The sequence below is a fragment of the Manis pentadactyla genome, chromosome 1 (genome assembly GCF_030020395.1).
Source record: "Manis pentadactyla isolate mManPen7 chromosome 1, mManPen7.hap1, whole genome shotgun sequence".
In the NCBI taxonomy this organism is placed as follows: Eukaryota; Metazoa; Chordata; class Mammalia; order Pholidota; family Manidae; genus Manis; species Manis pentadactyla.
Genome location: NC_080019.1, coordinates 112,036,298 through 112,055,759, shown reverse-complemented (window position 1 = coordinate 112,055,759; position 19,462 = coordinate 112,036,298). Strand labels below are relative to the sequence as shown.

At 35.5% G+C, this 19,462-nt stretch overlaps 1 long non-coding RNA gene across 1 annotated transcript; it reads left to right on the top strand.

The window, feature by feature from the left end:
• The first annotated feature begins 9,910 nt into the window (after positions 1–9,910).
• LOC118932891 (uncharacterized) lies at positions 9,911–18,375 on the top strand. The gene is made up of 4 exons (XR_005032941.2): positions 9,911–10,000; positions 16,506–16,564; positions 16,854–17,019; positions 17,803–18,375. It is a non-coding gene; the product is annotated as an uncharacterized LOC118932891 (long non-coding RNA).
• Positions 18,376–19,462: the final 1,087 nt, after the last annotated feature.

The window sequence follows — 19,462 nt, the reverse complement described above, 5'->3', positions numbered from 1 at the left end:
AAGTTCATTATGAAGAAGTGAAATGCAAATTAAAGCATCCATGAATTATCACTTTACAAGTATTTGCATGGGAGCAGGTAGAAAAATGGATAATACCAAGTGCTGGAGAGGACAAAGGGTAGTGGAGATTTTTGCACTGCTGGTGGGGTATAAAATGCACCATCACTCTGGAAAGCAATTATATGTATAGCAATCCCACTCATGGGTATACTTTTCCAGAGAACTAGAACAATTTTGATTGGCAACATGATCATAGATGCTATAGTATTACTAATGGAGGTAGAGTTAGATGCATCTGAGGTGTCCAATCATTAAAATATAGTGGATGCATACTATGAAGTGTTATGCAGCAGTAAGAAGCAATGACTTCATTGATTATGGAGAAATTTAAAAACCATAATTATGAAAGAAACAATAGAAAACATGGGAGTCATAGCACCTATCCTAATTATTTAAACAGAATACACATAATTCTTTAAAAAAAATTTACACTATGTTAAAAAAGAAAGTAAAAAGCTAATGATTTCCAGTAAGGAAGGTTTGCTCTACGAAGCATGGTATTTAGCTCAGTCTTGCTGCTTTGTCTTCTTTTTATTTTTTATTGAAGTATAATTGACATACAATATCTTATTAGTTTCAGGTATACACCACAGTGATTTGATCTTTTTATACATCACAAAATGATCCCCATGTTAAGTCTGGTTACCATCTGTCACCATACAGTGACTATAGTATTACAACTATACCTATTTTATAATGCTACACGTATTTAAAGACACATATCAATCTTTTTAAATTGGGTGAGTATTCAGAAAAGGGAAATGAGAGTGGTAACTGAAGATAGAGGGAAATAGTGAAAGAAGGAATCTTGTGTGTACCAATGACAATATACTGAGAACTTATGACCACAATTAAATCACCCTGCTGTTTGCTCATCTGAGGTTCAAAAACTAACAACTACAAACCAAATGTTTAGGTGGTTTTCAAACTTGTATGACAGTGGCTCTTTCTCATATGTCATTTTTTAATAAAAAGAATAATTTTCTGTGCATCTCTGGAGTGTCTTCTCTACTCCTATTTTTTCATAAGAGAGACTCACATTATTCTAGTCAGAAATAAAATTATAATTATGTGCTTAGCAAACATCCAGGATGTTTATATGGCCTCATGACTAATGTGAAGTTTCAGTGATCTGAGAGATAAACTTTACTTCAGTGACTTTCAAACATTTTGGTCTCAGGACCCCTTTATACTCTTAAAATTATTGAGGATGCCAAAGAGCCTTTGTTATTTACCATATTACACATAAAAATTTAATATTTAATAATTTTGAAATAATAATAATAAAAGCATGAAATGTTAATATAATAACATTTAAAATTTTAAAAATTTTATTTTGCAACAAACATTCATTGAACAGAGTGGCATCATTTTACATGTGCACAAATCTCTTTAATGTCTGACTTAATAGAAGACAGCTGGATTTTCATATTTGCTTCTGCATTCATCTTTTGTGAAATGGTGTTTTGATTGAAGTATGTCTAGAAAACCCAATTTCATACAGACATATAGTTGTAAAAGTGAGGAGTATTTCAACAGACATTTCAAATAGCTGTGGATATTTTTCTTTGATATTGCACCAAAGCTCGACAAGTGGTAGTTTCCTTATTGTGTGTGTTACCTTTAATTCTTACAAAAAATTTTTTCTAATTTGCTGGATATAGTTGAAATAAGGTGGTAGTTTCTTAAAGGTTATTTTCAATGTGAAATCTGAAACTATTATCAATGAATTTTTTATAGTTCATTGCATTAAAATCCAGTGGATTTTCCTGTACTTTAATAAATCTTTTACTTATGCATGGATTTTGCAATTTTATGCACTGATCATTTGGAAAATATTGGTTCATTGAGTTATGTGTATCGTTATATAATATTAAAAAATCATGTTTGTTAATTATAACACTGATCTCAACAGAAAAATATTTAAGTATTGGGAAGCTGTGAAGCTCACAGTGGTGGATACGTTTTCCAAAATTTTAATTTTCACTTGAAACAAGCTCAAATTTCATCATCAGCAACAATAGTGTCATTTTTTTCCATTGGAGGTTAGTGATTTACTTTGCTTATTTTTGAGAAAATACTGAATTGTCAAGTCTGAATAAACCATAGTTTGTTGCCAATTGTTCTTTCAAATAAAAATGGTGTTCCATGAAAAATGGAACTTAATTGTAATTCAAAGGAAGGTGAGGTATCCACTGTCCTTTGTTCAGTATGCAGCAGAAGTGCTTCATACATACTTCCCATTTTGTAATGCAGAATATTAATAAGACATGTACTCAGGGGTTGAGACTTTATCAAATTAATCATTTCTACGAATTCATCAAAGACATTCTTAAATGGAAGTGGCTTTCCTCCCTGCACAGTGGTGAACAACAATGCTGGAATGGCGTTCTGCCCCTGTTTTCACATGTGCTGGGGTGGCAGCTGTATTGACAACTGTTTCTTGACTTCACATACCCTTCCTCAGATCCCATCTCTTCGCACTTTCTCAGTTTGAAGAAGGGCTCATGAGTTAGGATAGGGCAACTTCTCCCAGGAACTCAGAACAGTACTTAGGAGGACCGAGAAGTTACCTGAGAAAGAGGCGAAGGAAGAGTAAGAAAGTGCGGAAAGGGAGAGGGAGATGGGGGAGAGAGAAATAGGTAGATAGAATGGTAGGTATAGATAGATGATACAGATAAATAGATGATATATAGAGATGATAGATATACAGATAGATGATATAGATAAATGATATGTAGATATAGATACCAGGGATAGATGGATAGATGATAGATAATAGATATTTGAATCTAGTCTGACTGTAATGCAGTTTTAGAAATCTCCGTGTCAGAACTTATTTTTAACCTTTTGAGTATTAGAGTGGGCAAAGTATTTCTGACAATGACCTCAGAAATTACACAAGAAGGGAAATACTGAAAGGTTTTTAAAAGCACTTCTGCATGGCAAAAAAGCCATAATGTCAAGAGACAGATATTTGTAACCACCTTAACATGCAGAGAACTCCTAGATACAAGAGTATAATGAATGGAACATACAAACACATTGCGCAGAAAAGGAAATAACAAATGGCTCTTTAACATATGAAAAGATGCTCAACCTCACTCTTCATATGTGCAAATTGCTGCTACCATGAAATACCATTTCTCACTTAGCATACTGATGAAATCCTTAATTCTGACAACATATTGGCAAGACCGTAGGGAAAAAGATACTCTTACACACTGTAAGAGTATACATTGGTGTATGTCCCTTACAGAGGGCAATTTGGAAATATCAAGATTACAAATTACCCTTTGCACCAACAGTTCCACTTCCACTGTTCCTACAGATGGACTTGCACATACATAGGTATGAAATGACATTTAAACGAAGTTTTGTGTCTTCTTGTTATTGGTTGTATTTGTAAAAGTTTAGAAACAACAAACTGTCCATCAGAAGGCAAATAATAACAATGGTTACATGCTGAAGGAGTTAATAGTAATGAGGAGTATTAGACCAGGAATAGGAAGACACTTTTCACTGTGTATCTATCATCATACACTTATTTTGAAAAATTTTGAATATGTTATGCATTCCATTTTTTTGAGAGATGAAAAAAATTTCTCTCTACTACCGGGCAAATTTCTCCTCTATGGTTACTAAGACAGAAAATGGGAAGAAAGAGAATCCACCTGTTTTCTGAGGTGAAATTAACATTATGTACCTAATGGTTGTCTTATTTTCAGTAGCTGCCTAATACATATTGAGTGAGTGAAACAAATGGACAATGACATTGCATTGCTGTTAGGCAGATCTTATGATGATCATACACACAAGAGATAAAATTCACTTCTAGTTCTGTGTCTTTCTTCCTTAGGAGATTACCTTTCCTTCCTCCTTCTTGTCATTTTCATAAACACAAGCTTCCACTCATGTACCACTTCTCAGACCTGAATAAAAACACATTTGAAGGAAGGATACTCCATGTGAATAGGCGGATATCAATGAGATCCTGGTGGTTCTGAATTACGCACATTTTCTTTTACAAACGTTAAAACAGGATCTATATCAAGCCAAATAAACTGGTTGAAAATGGAATAATTTTATTTAAAACATCATGTACATGTAGACAGAAGCTGGAATGCTGAGTTCTGGGACCAGTCCCAGAGTTTGAGATTTTATAATTGATTCATTGAATGTGCATACCTTTTCCATACTGGTCAATTGTTTGGTGAGATGGAAAATATTTCCTACAAGAACTTTATGAATTGAGTAAATTAAAATATATATATTTACTGTAATATAATGTAAGATATCTAATATATGTGAATAAAAACAGAATACATCTGTTTTCTCAATTAAGCTCTCATGAATTATCATACAAATACAAATTATTATTAGAAAATCCTTTTATTATATACTGTATTTGCCAAAAATTTTCATCTATTTTATTTTAAATTATCAGCAACAGAAGTTCAGAATACAACACAGTGTCAAACTTCTGTCCTATAATTGGAAAACAAAGATACAATTCAGTTTGTTTGAAGCTTTATAGTTTTATGTATATCTTTCTGGGTATATGTGGATGTTGATACAAAGTAGTCTATTTGCCATTTTTTAAAAAAAGCCTGTCATTGATGAAAAAAATGTATACTTACAAATAACATAATTGTAAGCATTTGCTTCTGATATTGCGCCTGCATTATTAAATTATTCCTTTCTAAGTAAAAATTATCCTATAGTCTCTAAACTTCAATAACTAACAAAATTAAAGTCAACATTCTCTTAACTTTATTCCACGAGATCAAATTACTTCACTTTTATTATAAATTAAATTTTATTGTTTGAAAACTAGGGGATAAGCCTTTACATTTAGAAGATAAGTCAGAAATAATTCAAATGGGGGCAGAAACCATTTCTATCTTTACTGTGTTGCATGAAAATTTCTGAGAATGGCATCAGGTCAGACTTGCAGGCATCATGCTCTCTTTTCAGATATGGCTGAAATGAAGATTTCCTTGCAGCAACTGCCTCCACTCACACATGAGAGGAGCTGGGACACAGCTATGGAGTTGTCTGTCAAAGGGTTTTTTCATTATTAATGGAAAAGTTATATTGTCTGCCTGCCTGAAAATGTTTGTGGTAACTTATGATTTCTACATCTGGAATTCAACTTTGAGAGTGTATGCAAATCAAACTTTTCAATAGGTAGCAGATATTTTACTCTCCTACAGACCTAACTTGAGGTCTTAGATACAACTGTAAGGTCTTCAAAGTTCTCTAACGCAGCTGAAAAACTCCCAAGAGGTTTATCTTGACAAGTGTTGGAAGCTCTTAGAAATTGCTTGCTAAGAACAGAATAGATTCCTTTACTTCTAAAATGGCTTTATTTAAACCTTGCCTAGAAGCAGAAGTAAGATTTTTTTGTATATGTCTTAAGAACTTATAGTTACTTTGGTCAGGAATGCCTAATAGTAATTTATTTAATACAAAAGTTAAAATAAAGGCAGCAAAATATCTTTCAAATGCAATTGCTAAAATAATTGGTATGTCTACACTTGGCATTTATTTATATTAACAGTTCCTAAGTAGTGGTCCATGATTAAATTTTAACCCATCTGTGAAAAATTAGAAATATTAGGACAACATAGTGAGTTTTTCACCATTAAATTAATCCAGTTTAAATTAGGACTATCCTTTACCTTGAAATTATGTCATTTCCTACGTTTAAATGTTAAAATGTTCATTCCTTTATTATGCAACAGTGGTGATAGATAATAGTTTGTCCTTATTATCTTTTTGGTGGCAGTTTTATGTAGATTTTTAAAGTTTTTTTTGTTTTGATATCCAGAAATGTAGGTATGGTATCTTATACATATTAAAACATCCACATAAAGAATGAAAATTCAGGTATTATTGCCAAAAAACATTTAATTTACTAATTTTTTTTCATTAGGACATTGAGACAGATGTTTTAAATTGACAGCTTAATATAGCCTACTATGTACGCAAAAATTAAGTAATGAATAAATCTATTCAAATGGTCAACATATAAGATGGAGTGAATTCTAAAGGAAGTTTAAAAAGTGTGAAAAGTGACCCTGACCAGGGATGGATGGGCTAAGGAAGAAGCTAGCAAACTGAAAGGTCACACTTGTCATGACTCTGAAATTATTTTATGGGCTCAGCTTTATGTTTAGTCAACTAAGTCTAGGCTTAAAGAAAGGGAAATTTTCACTTTTACAAACCTGATGAGTTAAGAATGGTACAAGAAGCTGGTGATTAATGAAAGCCCAAAGGCAATTAAACCTGGGCTACAAAATCTTTGCCTGTCTTATTTGCTGCTCTGATTTTAGGGCTTAACAGGTGCTCCATAAATTTTGGTGACTGAAGAATATGAAAGAAGAGAGAGAAGGCAGCTGCTGGGAGAGCAGCAGTGGGGTGCTGAACACCAAGGACATGAATTTTAGGAATAGCTAATGAAGTCAGGGTTTTTTGAAAACCTCTTTTAATCCAGGCAATATAATCTTATTTGCTATCAATTGCTCTACCAAGTACAATATGTATAGTGATACTTAAAATTATTCATTTGAAATGAATTTGTACTGGCCATCAGTTGCTACTACTAGAATTTACCTAGTGATTAGAAGTCTACAAAATTTGTTGTTTAAGAAGGTCCTAAATCTCTTACTAATTATAAAACTTTAGATAACTTTTTCTTTCTGCAAGTAATTTCATTTGTAGCTACATATTTACAAACCTAAAATCATTACCAACTCCTTAAAAAATCACCAAATATAGAATTGGAAAGTGATTCCAAAGATAATCTATATCATCTTTCCTGTTAATAAGAACTAATATTTAAAGATCTTACTGACATTTTATGCTAATATGCATCAGGTCCACTTTTACATTGCTTACACTTATTAAACAGACTGCTTTCTGCTGTTTCTTAATTTTTTGGGCAGTCAAAATGTGGTAAGGAACAAGCATGAATAGGATTTATGAAAATTTACCATTTTGGTTAGATTAGTTTATTGAAGTATGATTCAATATAAGACCTATGTTTCATTTCTCTTCACTTTACAGAGCTTAAATTTCCCCATAAACCAAAAGAGATAGCACTTTGTGTACTATTACAATAAAAGAATTGCATCAGCATCTTGAGGATTTATTCCTCAAATATATAAAAGGCCATATGGTTTTAATAAATAAAAATGGTGTCCAACATATAGGTGATAAATAGACAACACAGGACTATTTCTGTGGGATGTTAGAATTTTGAACAGTAAATTTGCTCTCACCAGTTCATCTCATGTTAGCATATTCATGCTCCTCCCCCACTTATCTCAATGCATGAGGTACAGCATTCACTAATGATTTCTATCGTGTGTACGTTAGACATTTGAAAGTGTGTAGTCTTGCAAACTATGAGACATTGAAATTCTTGGAGTAAAACGTTGGTGATGTACAGTTGCTTCAAATATCCACTATTCTGGTAGCCAAAAGAAAGGCAATGACATATTAGAGGCTGTTTCCTTTCCTGAGTGAAGTTTCCCAAAAAAATCCTTAGAAAATGATCTCTCTCATTCACCAGAGGAATTTCGGTTTGCAAAGTATACATTGTTTTCCTGAAGCCTTACTGCTTGTGAATCTTGTACATGCCTGCCTAAATGTGTATGTCCAGCAACTGTTAAAAAGAATTGTGGAAGCAAAGACAGAAATTCACATTATGAAACTCTCCATGATGGGACCGATTTAGCTATTCAACATATTCTTATTTGTGGTTATGCCGTTCTTCCATCTTTACAGTCCAGGTATTTCCGAGGCAGGGAAACTCACTGATGTCCCCTTCCTGTAATGCACTCAGCCGTTCATGCCTTCTGTTTATTCCCTCATTTGGGGACTACTCTCCTCCCAACTCTAGCTGGAAAAACATTTTATCTCTGAAGTATAATGTGTCTCATGTGCAAAGGAGGCACTGAAGTCACTCTCATCAGATTTTCCCTATTCTCCCTTTACTGCTGTTGCTTTTGTTGAAAACCATCCCCTCTGTCACCTTTCACCGAAGTATGCTTTGTTAGTTTGGGGACATTTATGATTGTAAGTCTAAACTCAAATAAAAGCAGCAAGTATGTTATGTTAATGAACCCTAATAGGGACCATGCAATCATTGTCTCAAGTTTTAAGCAACAAGTTTCCCAGACTCTTGAAAAATAGAGCACATAGCACACAAACAGCTTATATGCAGCAAACTATTACTTAATCCAACCATAAATTATAGAACCTCATTAAAAGCACTCCTCCTGTGTTGTCCTCCTTCTGGGCTAAGGAAGGTGTACATGTACAAGAAGAAGAGAGATGCCTGAGGAAGAGGGGAGTGTCTCCTACTCTGTCCTCAAACGTTGAGTCTCCGGGAACAGGAGTACTTGCATGTGGAGAGAATAAGCAATCTGTCTGAGGATTTTTTTCATGTAAAGTTAAATTGTACCCAGCTGCTCCAGCTGCTTTCATTTTACATTTGAATGTTTACTATTTTACTGAGCTGGGAAAGCAACTATTGAGTGTTGTGTCTATCATGCTAAAAAAGGAACTTTTTTCTGTCCTTAATAGCTAAAGTACCAGAACTGTCCAGGAGACCAGAGACCATGTCTCTCTTATTCAAAACTGAATTCCCAGAATCCAAATGGATCCTTGGTGCCTTGTAGTTGGTTTAATACATATTTAAGAGAACGAAGAATGGTTATTGCTCTCCTAATTGAAAAAATAAATAATGATGCCTAGGTGGTATTGACTGTAACTATGTGAAAGGCAAAAAATTAAGTTGCCTTTCATTTTGTTTGTACATATACATATATTATAAACTATATAATTAAAACCTTTTTATTGGGTTTTTGCTTAATTTGTTTACTTTTTTAAACAATCTTAGGGTCTGAGAGCATTTATAAGAGGAATATTACAGCAGTTTTCTTGTTGCATGTTTGGGCCTTGTCCACATTAATTGTTTTGATCTAACTAACTAGACTATTTTCTATAGTTCAAAATTCAAAACATAGAAAGTTTTCTCTCCCATTCTTGACTACCTAATTACCCTCTTCATAGTTGTTATTATTAGTTTTTTGTGTAGTTTTCCAGAAGTAACTTATATTTTTATAATTTAAAAGCTAATTTAAATTTAGCTCCTGTAGAGCTTTCTGTATCAATTCATATAGCTTCTTCATTCTTTCTTATGGCTTCTTTATGGATCTTTGCTGCATGGATCTACTATAATTTATTAAATAATTCCTTATTAATGAACACTTAAATTACTTTTAATATTTTACTATTACAGTAATGCCATGAATAGCTGTATATATGTCATTCTGTACACATACGTCATTAAAATAAATTGCTAGATTATATTAAAGATACATGCACTTATAATTTTGATAGATATTTTCTAAAAGGCCTGATGGAGAGGTTTCAATGCTTTTTTTCTTAACAACTGGTTTGACTCAACTATTCTACAAGCTTATTTTTAAAATTCTGTAGTCCCACCCTGGAAAATTGAACCCTACAATCTGTAGGTGGAATAAGCATGTTGGGGGAGTCATTTAAGGAGCGCTGAGTAAGTGTGCTATGGTGTAAATATCGTGACTTATGGAACATTCAAGTTACATAGAATATTGATATCACTATGGAGTAGGGGTAAGAGAAGCCAGGAAAGAGAAACGTTAACTCTTAGTTTTCTTTGTTATAATGCCCTGGAAGATTCTAGATTCTAGTGGGGATTTCATTGTGAATTTGCACATTGTTTTGTGAACTTGTTCCTGCTGATGTTGTTCGTTTTGTCCTGGCAGAGGAATATCATTCTGAAAAAAAAGAGTATTGTGCTCTGTGTACACACACTGATTCTCGCCCAAAAGCACTGAGCATGACACAGGAGTGGGGAACTCTGAGCCCACTGGAAAGTTGAAAGGTAACTTAAAATTGATCACTTCACTTTAGACTAAATAGGAGGGTGGTCAGTTGTCATCCAGGAAGGGCTTTTTTCCCCTAAGGTTTGTGGTATTTGCTAGCTCTTTTTCTTCCTCCTTGAAGAAGACTAGTAATACCTCTGGAAAACTGCACACTGCCTCAGAAAGTATGGGTAGAATGGGAGCAAGGGGTGCAAGGAAAGTAAGGTAAGAGCAGAAAGGGACCTCTGTATAAAAATGTTAGGAACAAAGAAGCTAAGAAGTAAGGAATATACAACCTACCTAATATGAATTATTCAGAAGTTTAGTGGCTTCCAATATCAGTGAATTACAAGAAATTCCTACAGCCCAGCTGAATTAGTGTCAGGGAAATTGAACTCAGCAGCCACAACACACTAATCCATTCAAGGCTGGTTGGATGAGGGAACCATGTTCATAAGACAGCTGGTTCCTATTCAATATTAGCATTTTGCTTCAAATGTGCTTTAGCACAGTGCTGGGGCATCCATAACTGCATGCATGACTTTCTAACCCTTCTCAAATCAAAGGGCTCTATAAATATGATTTCATATGCTTCAGAGTCACTGATTTTAATTATTCCTGTATTGCAAGTGAAAAATAAAGCATGGTGGAAAACTTAAGAATATGAGCAAAAAAAAAAAAATGCTTTGGATAGAAAGAGATGATGAACACAAAAAGTCTACCTTCCACTGCTAATTTCTATCACTAAATTCCAGTGACTCTTCCTATGAAAAACATTTTTTCCCTTTCTTCTTGATAGTCTGTGAATGTTTGTTATAAAAAAAAAACTGTGATAGAAGAGGAGAGAAAGCTTTGAGATCTGTGATTTTTGTTTATGTAAAGCAGCTCTGCAAGCAGTTTCTTGTTGAGTCAACAAGCTTGTGTGTGTTTTGGCATAGAACTGAGAGTCCTAATGCCTAATCCATTCAGAATAACCCTTTCAGGGACATTAAGATATCCAGGATGTAAACTGATAGCAATAGAGGAGGATGAAATGTTCTGAGAGCTGTATTAACTATTAAGAAAAGCTGCAAAAACTGGATTCCCTGCTGTGTAGACATGTGATTCTCTGTGTAGATCATCACTGGAATTTCTACTATAACTTTCAGAGAATCTTTTTCTCTTAGGATAGTATTACACAATTATATGTAGAACAGCATGGAACTTGGGAAATCAGGTAGATCTGAGTTTAAGTCCCATGTCTGCCACTTTTTAGATGTGTAAATGTAGACAGATTACTTTACATCAACAAACTTTAAGTCTCCTCATCTGTAATGTAGAGGACAAGAATTAGTAGAGCACTAATGCCTTCTACAATATCCATCTTCTACAATATCTGCACTCTAGAAAGGATTAGCTGGTAGTTGTATTTTGGTGCTTGAACCCAATTGTGTCCTAATGAAATCTGAGAATGAGGAAGTTACTTCTCCTTTTTTAAAGAGATATTTTAAGCGTAATATCGTTTACTTTTTCTTTCTTTCATTCTATGCATTATATCTGACTAGCTTTGGGATAAATGGCCTGAAAACATATCAGCAAACTGCACAACATTGTGAATGTACTACATGTCAGTAATGGTAAACTTTATGTGTATTATATCACAAGGAAAAGAAAGAGGAAAGGAAACAATAGAAATAGATGCTGTTCTTCCTTTGAAAAAATATTGGCAAAGCCAGTGGTTCCAGATATTCACCCATGGCTTTATAGCTAAAGTAAACAGCTGAAACAAATTTTAAAAATTAATGGCTGAACCTCTTCAATAACCAGTATTGGGAAAACTGGACAGATAAGTGCAAGAGAATGAAACTGGATTATTGTCTAACCCCACACACAAAAGTAAACTCAAAATGGATCAAAGACCTGAATGTAAGCCATGAAACCATAAAACTTTTAGAAGAAAACATAGGCAAAAATCTCTTGAACATAATAAGCATGAGCCACTTTTCCCTGAACACATCTTCTTGGGCAAGGGAAACAAAATAAAAAATGAACAAATGGGACTACATCAAGCTAAAAACCTTCTGTAGCAAAGGACACCATCAGTAGAACAAAAAGGTGGTCTACAGTATGGGAGAATATATTCATAAATGATTCATTTGATAAGGGGTTAACATCCAAAATATATGCCTCAACATCAAAGAAACAAATAACCCAACTGAAAAATAGGCAGAGAATCAAACAGACATTTCTCCAAAGAAGAAATACAGTTGGCTAACAGATACATGAAAAGATGCTCCACATTGCTAATCATCAGGAAAATGCAAATCAAAACCACAATGAGATATCACCTCATACCAGTTAGAATGGCCACCATCCAAAAGACAAGAAATAACAGGTGTGGGGGAGCATGTAGAGAAAAGGGAACCCTCCTACACTGTTGATGCGAATGTCAATTGGTGCAGCCACTGTAGAAAGCAGTACGGAGGTTCTTCAGAAAACACTAAAAACAGAAATACCCTTTGACCCAGTAATTCCACTTCTAGGAATTTACCTAAAGAAAACAAAATCCCTGATTCAAAAAGTTATATGCACTCTTAAGTTTATTGCCTCATTATTTACAATAGCCAAGTTGTGGAAGCAACCTGTGTCCATCAATAGATGAATGGATAAAGATAATGTGGTACATATACACTATGGAATACTATTCAGCCATAAAAAAGTTATCCTGCCATTTGAAGTAACATGGATGGACTAGAGGATATTATGCTCAGTGAAATACCAGGTAGATAAAGACAGATGCCATATGATTTCACTTATTTGTAAAGTCTAAAAACAAAGCAAAACAGAATGAACAAAATAGCAGTAGACTCATTGACACTGAGAAGTGACTTGTGTTTACCATGGGGGTGGGAACTGTGGTGGGTAAGTGGGGAGAGTGAGGGGAATAAAGGGGCATAAAAATTCTCAATCATAGTATAAGTTGGTCATGGGGATAGTAGGGCAGCATGGAGAATATAGTCATAGATTCTGTAACATCTTCCTATGTTGACAGATAGTAACCGCACTAGTGGGGGTAAGGATTTAATAATATGGGTAACTGTTGAAACACTGTGTTGTATACTTGAAACCAATATAAGATTGTATATCAGTGATGACTTCAATAAAAAAATTAATGTCTGAAGAATTTGGATTGTGAAGAATATAATTTTCTACGGCGATATTTATCACAGAATTATTTATAATAATGAAAAGTTGAAAGCAATCTAAATGACTTATATTAGGTAAATGATTAACAATAGTAATAATTAAGATTTTTTGAATACTTACTATATACCAAACATGCTTTTAAGTATTTTACATGTATTAACTCATTTAATACTTCTAATAAACTATGAGGTAGGTAGTATATTATTCACAGTTTAGAGATGAGGGAACAAACACAGGGGTGCTAGTAAATTGCCCAAAGTCATACAGCTGGTAAATGTAAGGACATGATTCCTATGTAGACATGTGACTTTGGAGCCCAAATTTGATGTACTGAGAAATTGTAATATTTTTCAACTTTAAAATGCCACTCAAAACATATTTTGGTGACACAAAAATAATTATAATACAACAAAGCAAAAATGTACTTTGGAAAAAAATCTGTGGAAGAAAGACTGTTTATGATGGTTATATTTGGAGCAATAGAATCATGATTATTTTCTCTTGTATATATTTTTTGATACTTTGTGAATTTCTTCAGTTAACTTACATCCATTTTATATTCAGAAGAAACAATTTACAATAGCATCTTACTTACTCTGCATTTTTATCAACCTCTAAATTATTTCACATAAGTGAAATAATTGTTTTCATTTTGGAAAGGACCATCAAAAGGTGATTTAATTCAGCTTTCTAGACAATGCTTAAATCTATACATCAATGCCCATATCAAGAGGCTTTAAGTTATATTTGAATACTCTTTTGTTGATGGAAAACTCAATACTTCTCAAGGGAGTGCAATCCATTTATAAACATTTTTTACTCTAAGAATGTCCAAGGCCTAATATTTTATGACAAAAAACTATCCTTTTTATTTTTTATAAGTTTTATGCATGCTGGTCGAATCATCTGCCACCAGGTTCTACACCCTAACTCTGGAATTCTCTGAAGTATTCTAATTCCTGAACCCAGCTCTTGAGATATCACCCTCTATCATGCTTCCAACCGCTTCCTGGTATGCCAATCTATGAGGATCTACTATTTGTATTCTTCTGGCTTACATGACCATGCCTGGTGCCTAAGCAACCCAGGATATCTGCCGTCCTATACTGGCTCAGTTAGCACCCCATCAGGAGAGAGCCCCAGTAGTGCTAATCTTGCACTGTTTCTTGCCACTCAGGATAATGTTCTTCTTAAATAGAACATACAGAACTTTTTATGGTTATGAACAATAACTTCCACTGATGGAGCAGCTCCCATATGGCAAGCACAGTGCTGGACCTTTTAAAAGCATGATCACACTTCATCATTATTATCATCCTTAGGTAGGTATTCTTTCTATTTTGCAGATGATGCTAATGCTAATGCTGCTAATGCTAATGATGTTTAGAGAGATTAAATAAATTTCCCATGGTCACAAAGCTAGTGAATGGCAGAATTAGAACTACAATCTAGGTCTTTCTGGCTTCATTGTTTTCTCTATGTCATTACACTGCTTCTCTACTTAAACTGTAACTATCTTCTCAATAACTCAAGATGATAATGATGAGCATTAGTTACTGTGCTGTGCTGTAGAACAGTGGCATATTCAGAGGCCAGAGGTTTACAGGCCACAGAGATTATGCTTTGGGATTCTTCAGGCTGTCTGTGCTCTCATAATGAGACTATCATGTCTCCCACTGCTCATGAGGGTGCCAGACCCATTGTGTTTTCTGATATGCAACTTTTTACTTCTATGCACTATGTCTGGCATTAGTTAACCAAATGTGTTAATGAATTGCATTTCAAGGAGGATTCAATCAGCATTGAGGGCATGTGTGAGGAGCTTCTCTTTTGTATCTTCTCCAGCATGTGAATGTTAATGTTTTGCCCAGAGAGACTCATTTCTAGGCTATGTTCTATATTGCTGAGCTTGCAGGATAAGTGAGATAAGGTATGTTTCTAAACACACAGTTTACCAAAGTCCTATGAAGCTATAGCCCAGTGGACAGATTTTATAAATATACTTATCTAACCAAACACTGTCTGTTAAATGCAGAAAAGTATTTGTCTATATGTCCTTACCTACCACTACCTCTCCTCCAAATCTTATTCTTATCCTTGCTTGCCTTTAGGTAGAATGGCTGTACACCCCTGTTTCTTGGGACAATCCTGGGTTAATAACTATTATAATTAAATAACATAAATGATTATTAATAGCATCCTTTTGTTAAAAGAGAAATGGTAAGGTATATGATCACCCTAACTTCATGGCAATGCTGTCTGTGTGGGGCTCCCTCTGTGTGGGTCTGTCCCCTGGAGGGCCAGACAATTTGAACTTTAGGACCTTGGTATTCAAGAGTAATTGTCAAGATTTTTTTCTTGCCATCTTGTTCCTTAGAACCTACTGGGCTGTGAGACACTTTTTTTTTTCTTTGGAGAAATAGGAAGGTACAGGATAAAATAAAGACTATTTTATGAGTCTTTAACATTTAAAAACCATTGTCAGGTTTCCCTTATAGATGAGGAAGACCTCTTAAGGACTATGAGATCGGCACTAGACAACCACTCTCTTGAACATCTACTCTGACTGCCTTATCACCTATATAAGATGTTAAACTCATGTAGTTATTTATTTAGCAGCACAGGGTTAGAGCAAGGCCTAGTTCTTAAGGGAAGTGAATGAAAACTTCAGTAGTTTTGAAAGAGAGTGTAGGAGAGAGAAGAAGGAGGAGGAGAAAGGAGGAGGCAGGAAAGACGGGGAGTGCAGAGGAGATTTTGTTCCCAAGTTCTGTGGCCTGATGGTTTCCAGCATACCAGATGAGCTCAGGTTCACACTGGTCCAGGAATGAGAAGAATGGAGACCCCAAACCATAACTGATACCGATAACAGTTATTCTAATGAAAATTCACTTCTTCAGTCCAGACTCAAACTATTTCAAAATAACCAGATCTATACTATTGTATAAACACAAATTAACTTGAGGTTATCTTCTTTTTTTTTGTGGAGATCAATTAGTGATTTTTTCACAGAAATGCACATAATTTTCAGGTTTCATGTACCACGCAAGAGCAAAATATGAAGAAAGTGCTGCATAAGATGACGAAGAAGGATGACTGAGAACTGGTGGCTGGAACCTCAGTAGGCTGAGTGTGGCCACATTGAAGCAGCTCCTGCCATGTTCCGAGATCAAGGAAGGCAGGGCACAGGTCACAAGGAATGTTGGAAACAGGAACAGAATCAGGAACATTACTACCACTACTGAATGCCTGCTATGTGCCAGAAGCTGCTCTAGGAGCTGTATATGCACTTCTGCGAATCCTCCGAACAACCCAAAACATAGATATTACATTCTTTTGCAGGTGAGGAGGTTAGCTGAAGAGTCTAAGTAACATTTCCAAGATACTGGATGTGAACTCAGGTGCAGTATAATGACTCATAAGAAATACATATTTGGTCATGCATATGACCAAATATATATTTCCCACGTATATTTGTTTTTCATCCACAGTTCCTAAAGATACTGAGTCTTAAAGGGAAAATGGGTGTCTTGTCATGTTAATGAGAGACTTTTGGACCCCACCCCAGGGTGGGGGCAGGAGGTTGAATCAACCAATGGCCAATAATTTAGTCAATTGTGACTATGCAGTGAAACCCTCACAAAAACCCCTGAGAAGAGCTTATCGCCCTTTTGGATCCTGCTTCTCCAGATCCTGCTTCTCCGTGGGAGAGAGCTTCCATGCTTGGGGAACCAGGACGCCTCCACGTGCCCCTGCGCCAGGCCCCCAGCTCCACGAGGACAGACGCTCCTTTATTCGGGACCTTGCCCTGTGTGTCTCTTCATCTGGCTGTTAACTGGCATCCTTTATTAAACTGGTAAACGTATGTGTTTTCCTAAGTTCTGTGAGCCACTCTAGCATATTAATCAAACCTAAGAGGGAGGTCGTGGGAATCTCCAGTCTGTAGCCAGTAGATGAGAAGCACAGGGAACTGCCTGCATCTTGTGATCGGGAGTCTGGAGAGAGAGGTGAAGGGCAGTCCTGTAGGATGGAGCCTTTAACCTGGGGAATCTGGTGCTGCGTACGGGCGGATGGCATCAGAATTGAGTTGAGCCCTGCTGGTGTTCAAGAATTGCTTGTTGGTGTGTGCGTGTGAAGACCCTCTTCTACACACTTACACACATTGGAATCAGGTCCGGGAACCCAGAAGGAGTTATAATACTGTTACACTGCTGTAATATACTATTGTTGCTGTATATCAAAGAACACTGTCACATCAGGCTTCTCTGACCTCAAAGGAGAAGCTCTTTCTACTATGTTCCACCATGTTACTAGAGAGATATGCTTATTTTTATTTTATTTTATTTATTTATTTTATTCATATTTTCTGTAATACCACTGATATCAGGAAAAAAACAAGAAGGTGTCAATTGCTAATCCATCTTTCTCTTTTTTATAGAATGGAAGTATACTTGATATACAATCTTTTTTTTATACAAATATTAAAAAAAAAAAACAAGGATCTTCCATAGTGAGATTTCTTTAGTGTATGAGGAAGTATTGAGGTTATGTTTCATCATATACAGATTAGAATCACTGCTAAAGGATAAATGTTCTGAAATGATTTTTTTCTTCTTTTTCTTGTGTGTTTTTTTTGTAGAAATCTTGGTTGCAATCTAATTACAAAACTGAGCTTTGTAACATTTCAGGCCTGGCATGGAATGCAGTTTTTACACACATAGTAAGTGAAATAGAAGATGAATATGTGTAAAAAGAACGATGTGTAAAAACATGATACAGTTACTGGTTAGCTGGGGGTAAGCTCTTTATGAGCTCTGAAAAATTTGTCTTAAGATCCATTTTTTTCTCAAATGAGGAAACTAAGATACAAAGAGACCAGGAGACATGTCTGAGTCATATATGGCAGGCTCCGCTTTCCTGATCTTTCACACAGGTAACAAACCACACTCCAGCATGTAACACCCATGCCAGCATTGTCATGGTATCCATGGCTGTCACGGTGATAAGCTTATTTTTATGCTGTAATCAAACTTGCAAATTAAATGACTTACTTATCCTTTTCTATCCTAGAAGGAAGTGTTCTCTGTTGTCTATGAGAGCCAGTATCTAAAACCACTTAAAAAACTTACCACATCCTGCTTGGTATTGTAGCTATTTGTGTTCACTGTCTATCTCCCTTATTAGCTATACATTCTTCAGAGTCTGAGACCATGTCTTCATTTTTGTACTGTTATAACACCTATCTTTGCACAAACAGGTGCTCAAGAAATGCTGTTGAATGATCCACTGAGTGAATGTGTCACATGGTGTTAATACTGAAATTAACTTGTATAAAAATTCACCCTAGAATAGTGCTTCTCAAATGTTAATGTATAAATGCGTGATCTTATAAAAATACAGGCAGGTCTGGGGTGCAACCCAAGAGTCTACATTGCCAATGAGGTGACAGGTGACGCCCCCGCGGCTGGTCTGCTGTCTATCTTAGTAAGTGCAGAGTAGTAACTTACCTAGAATGGGGAAAATTAAGGAAAAAAACTCTGTGGTACTGAGTTTTCTTGGTAGGACTGAAAGGGAATTCCAGAGAAGTGAAAGGAATGTTTACTTCAAGGGCAAGTGTAGGTGGTCTCTGTCCAAAGGGTATGAGAAAAGGGCTAGAAATTTGGGAGAACTTAGGAGACAGTTCTTTCAGTCAACAAGAATTTATTAAGTGTCTGCTCTGTGCAAGTCAGTATGTGAACCGCACGAGGCACCATCAAACACGTGATTCCTACGCCTGGCTGTGGATTTGTGACTATTATTAGCTAGCTGTGGGATGGCCAGCACTGGTTCTCAAACTTGAATGTGTACCAGACTCACCTAGAGAGCTTGTTAAACCTTTTTCCTGGGGTCTTTTCTTAGGTTCACATGCAGCATCAGGGTGCAGGGTCCATGATTTTGCATTTCTAACCAACTCACAGGTGAAGCCAGACCTGCTGGTCTGAGGGCCACACTTTGAGAGCCACTGTCCTAGGGCAATGAACTTAATCCCTGAGGTTCCTTTCAGCTCAAAACCTGGAATCTGTTACCCTGAAAATAAACACAAAATTGAAGGTTCGCAGGACTGAAACCTAGGTCAGTTAACACTGCCACTGCGTTTTGTGGTCAGAGGGGGTCACCTGATGGTATCCATTAATAAATAGTGAGCTCAGTTTTAATGAAATGATCAGTTAAAATATACACAATTAGAAGGACACAGCTGTTAGCTGTGGTCAACTGGTTGATGATTCTCCTTCATATTTTTCTGTACCTTATAAATTTGA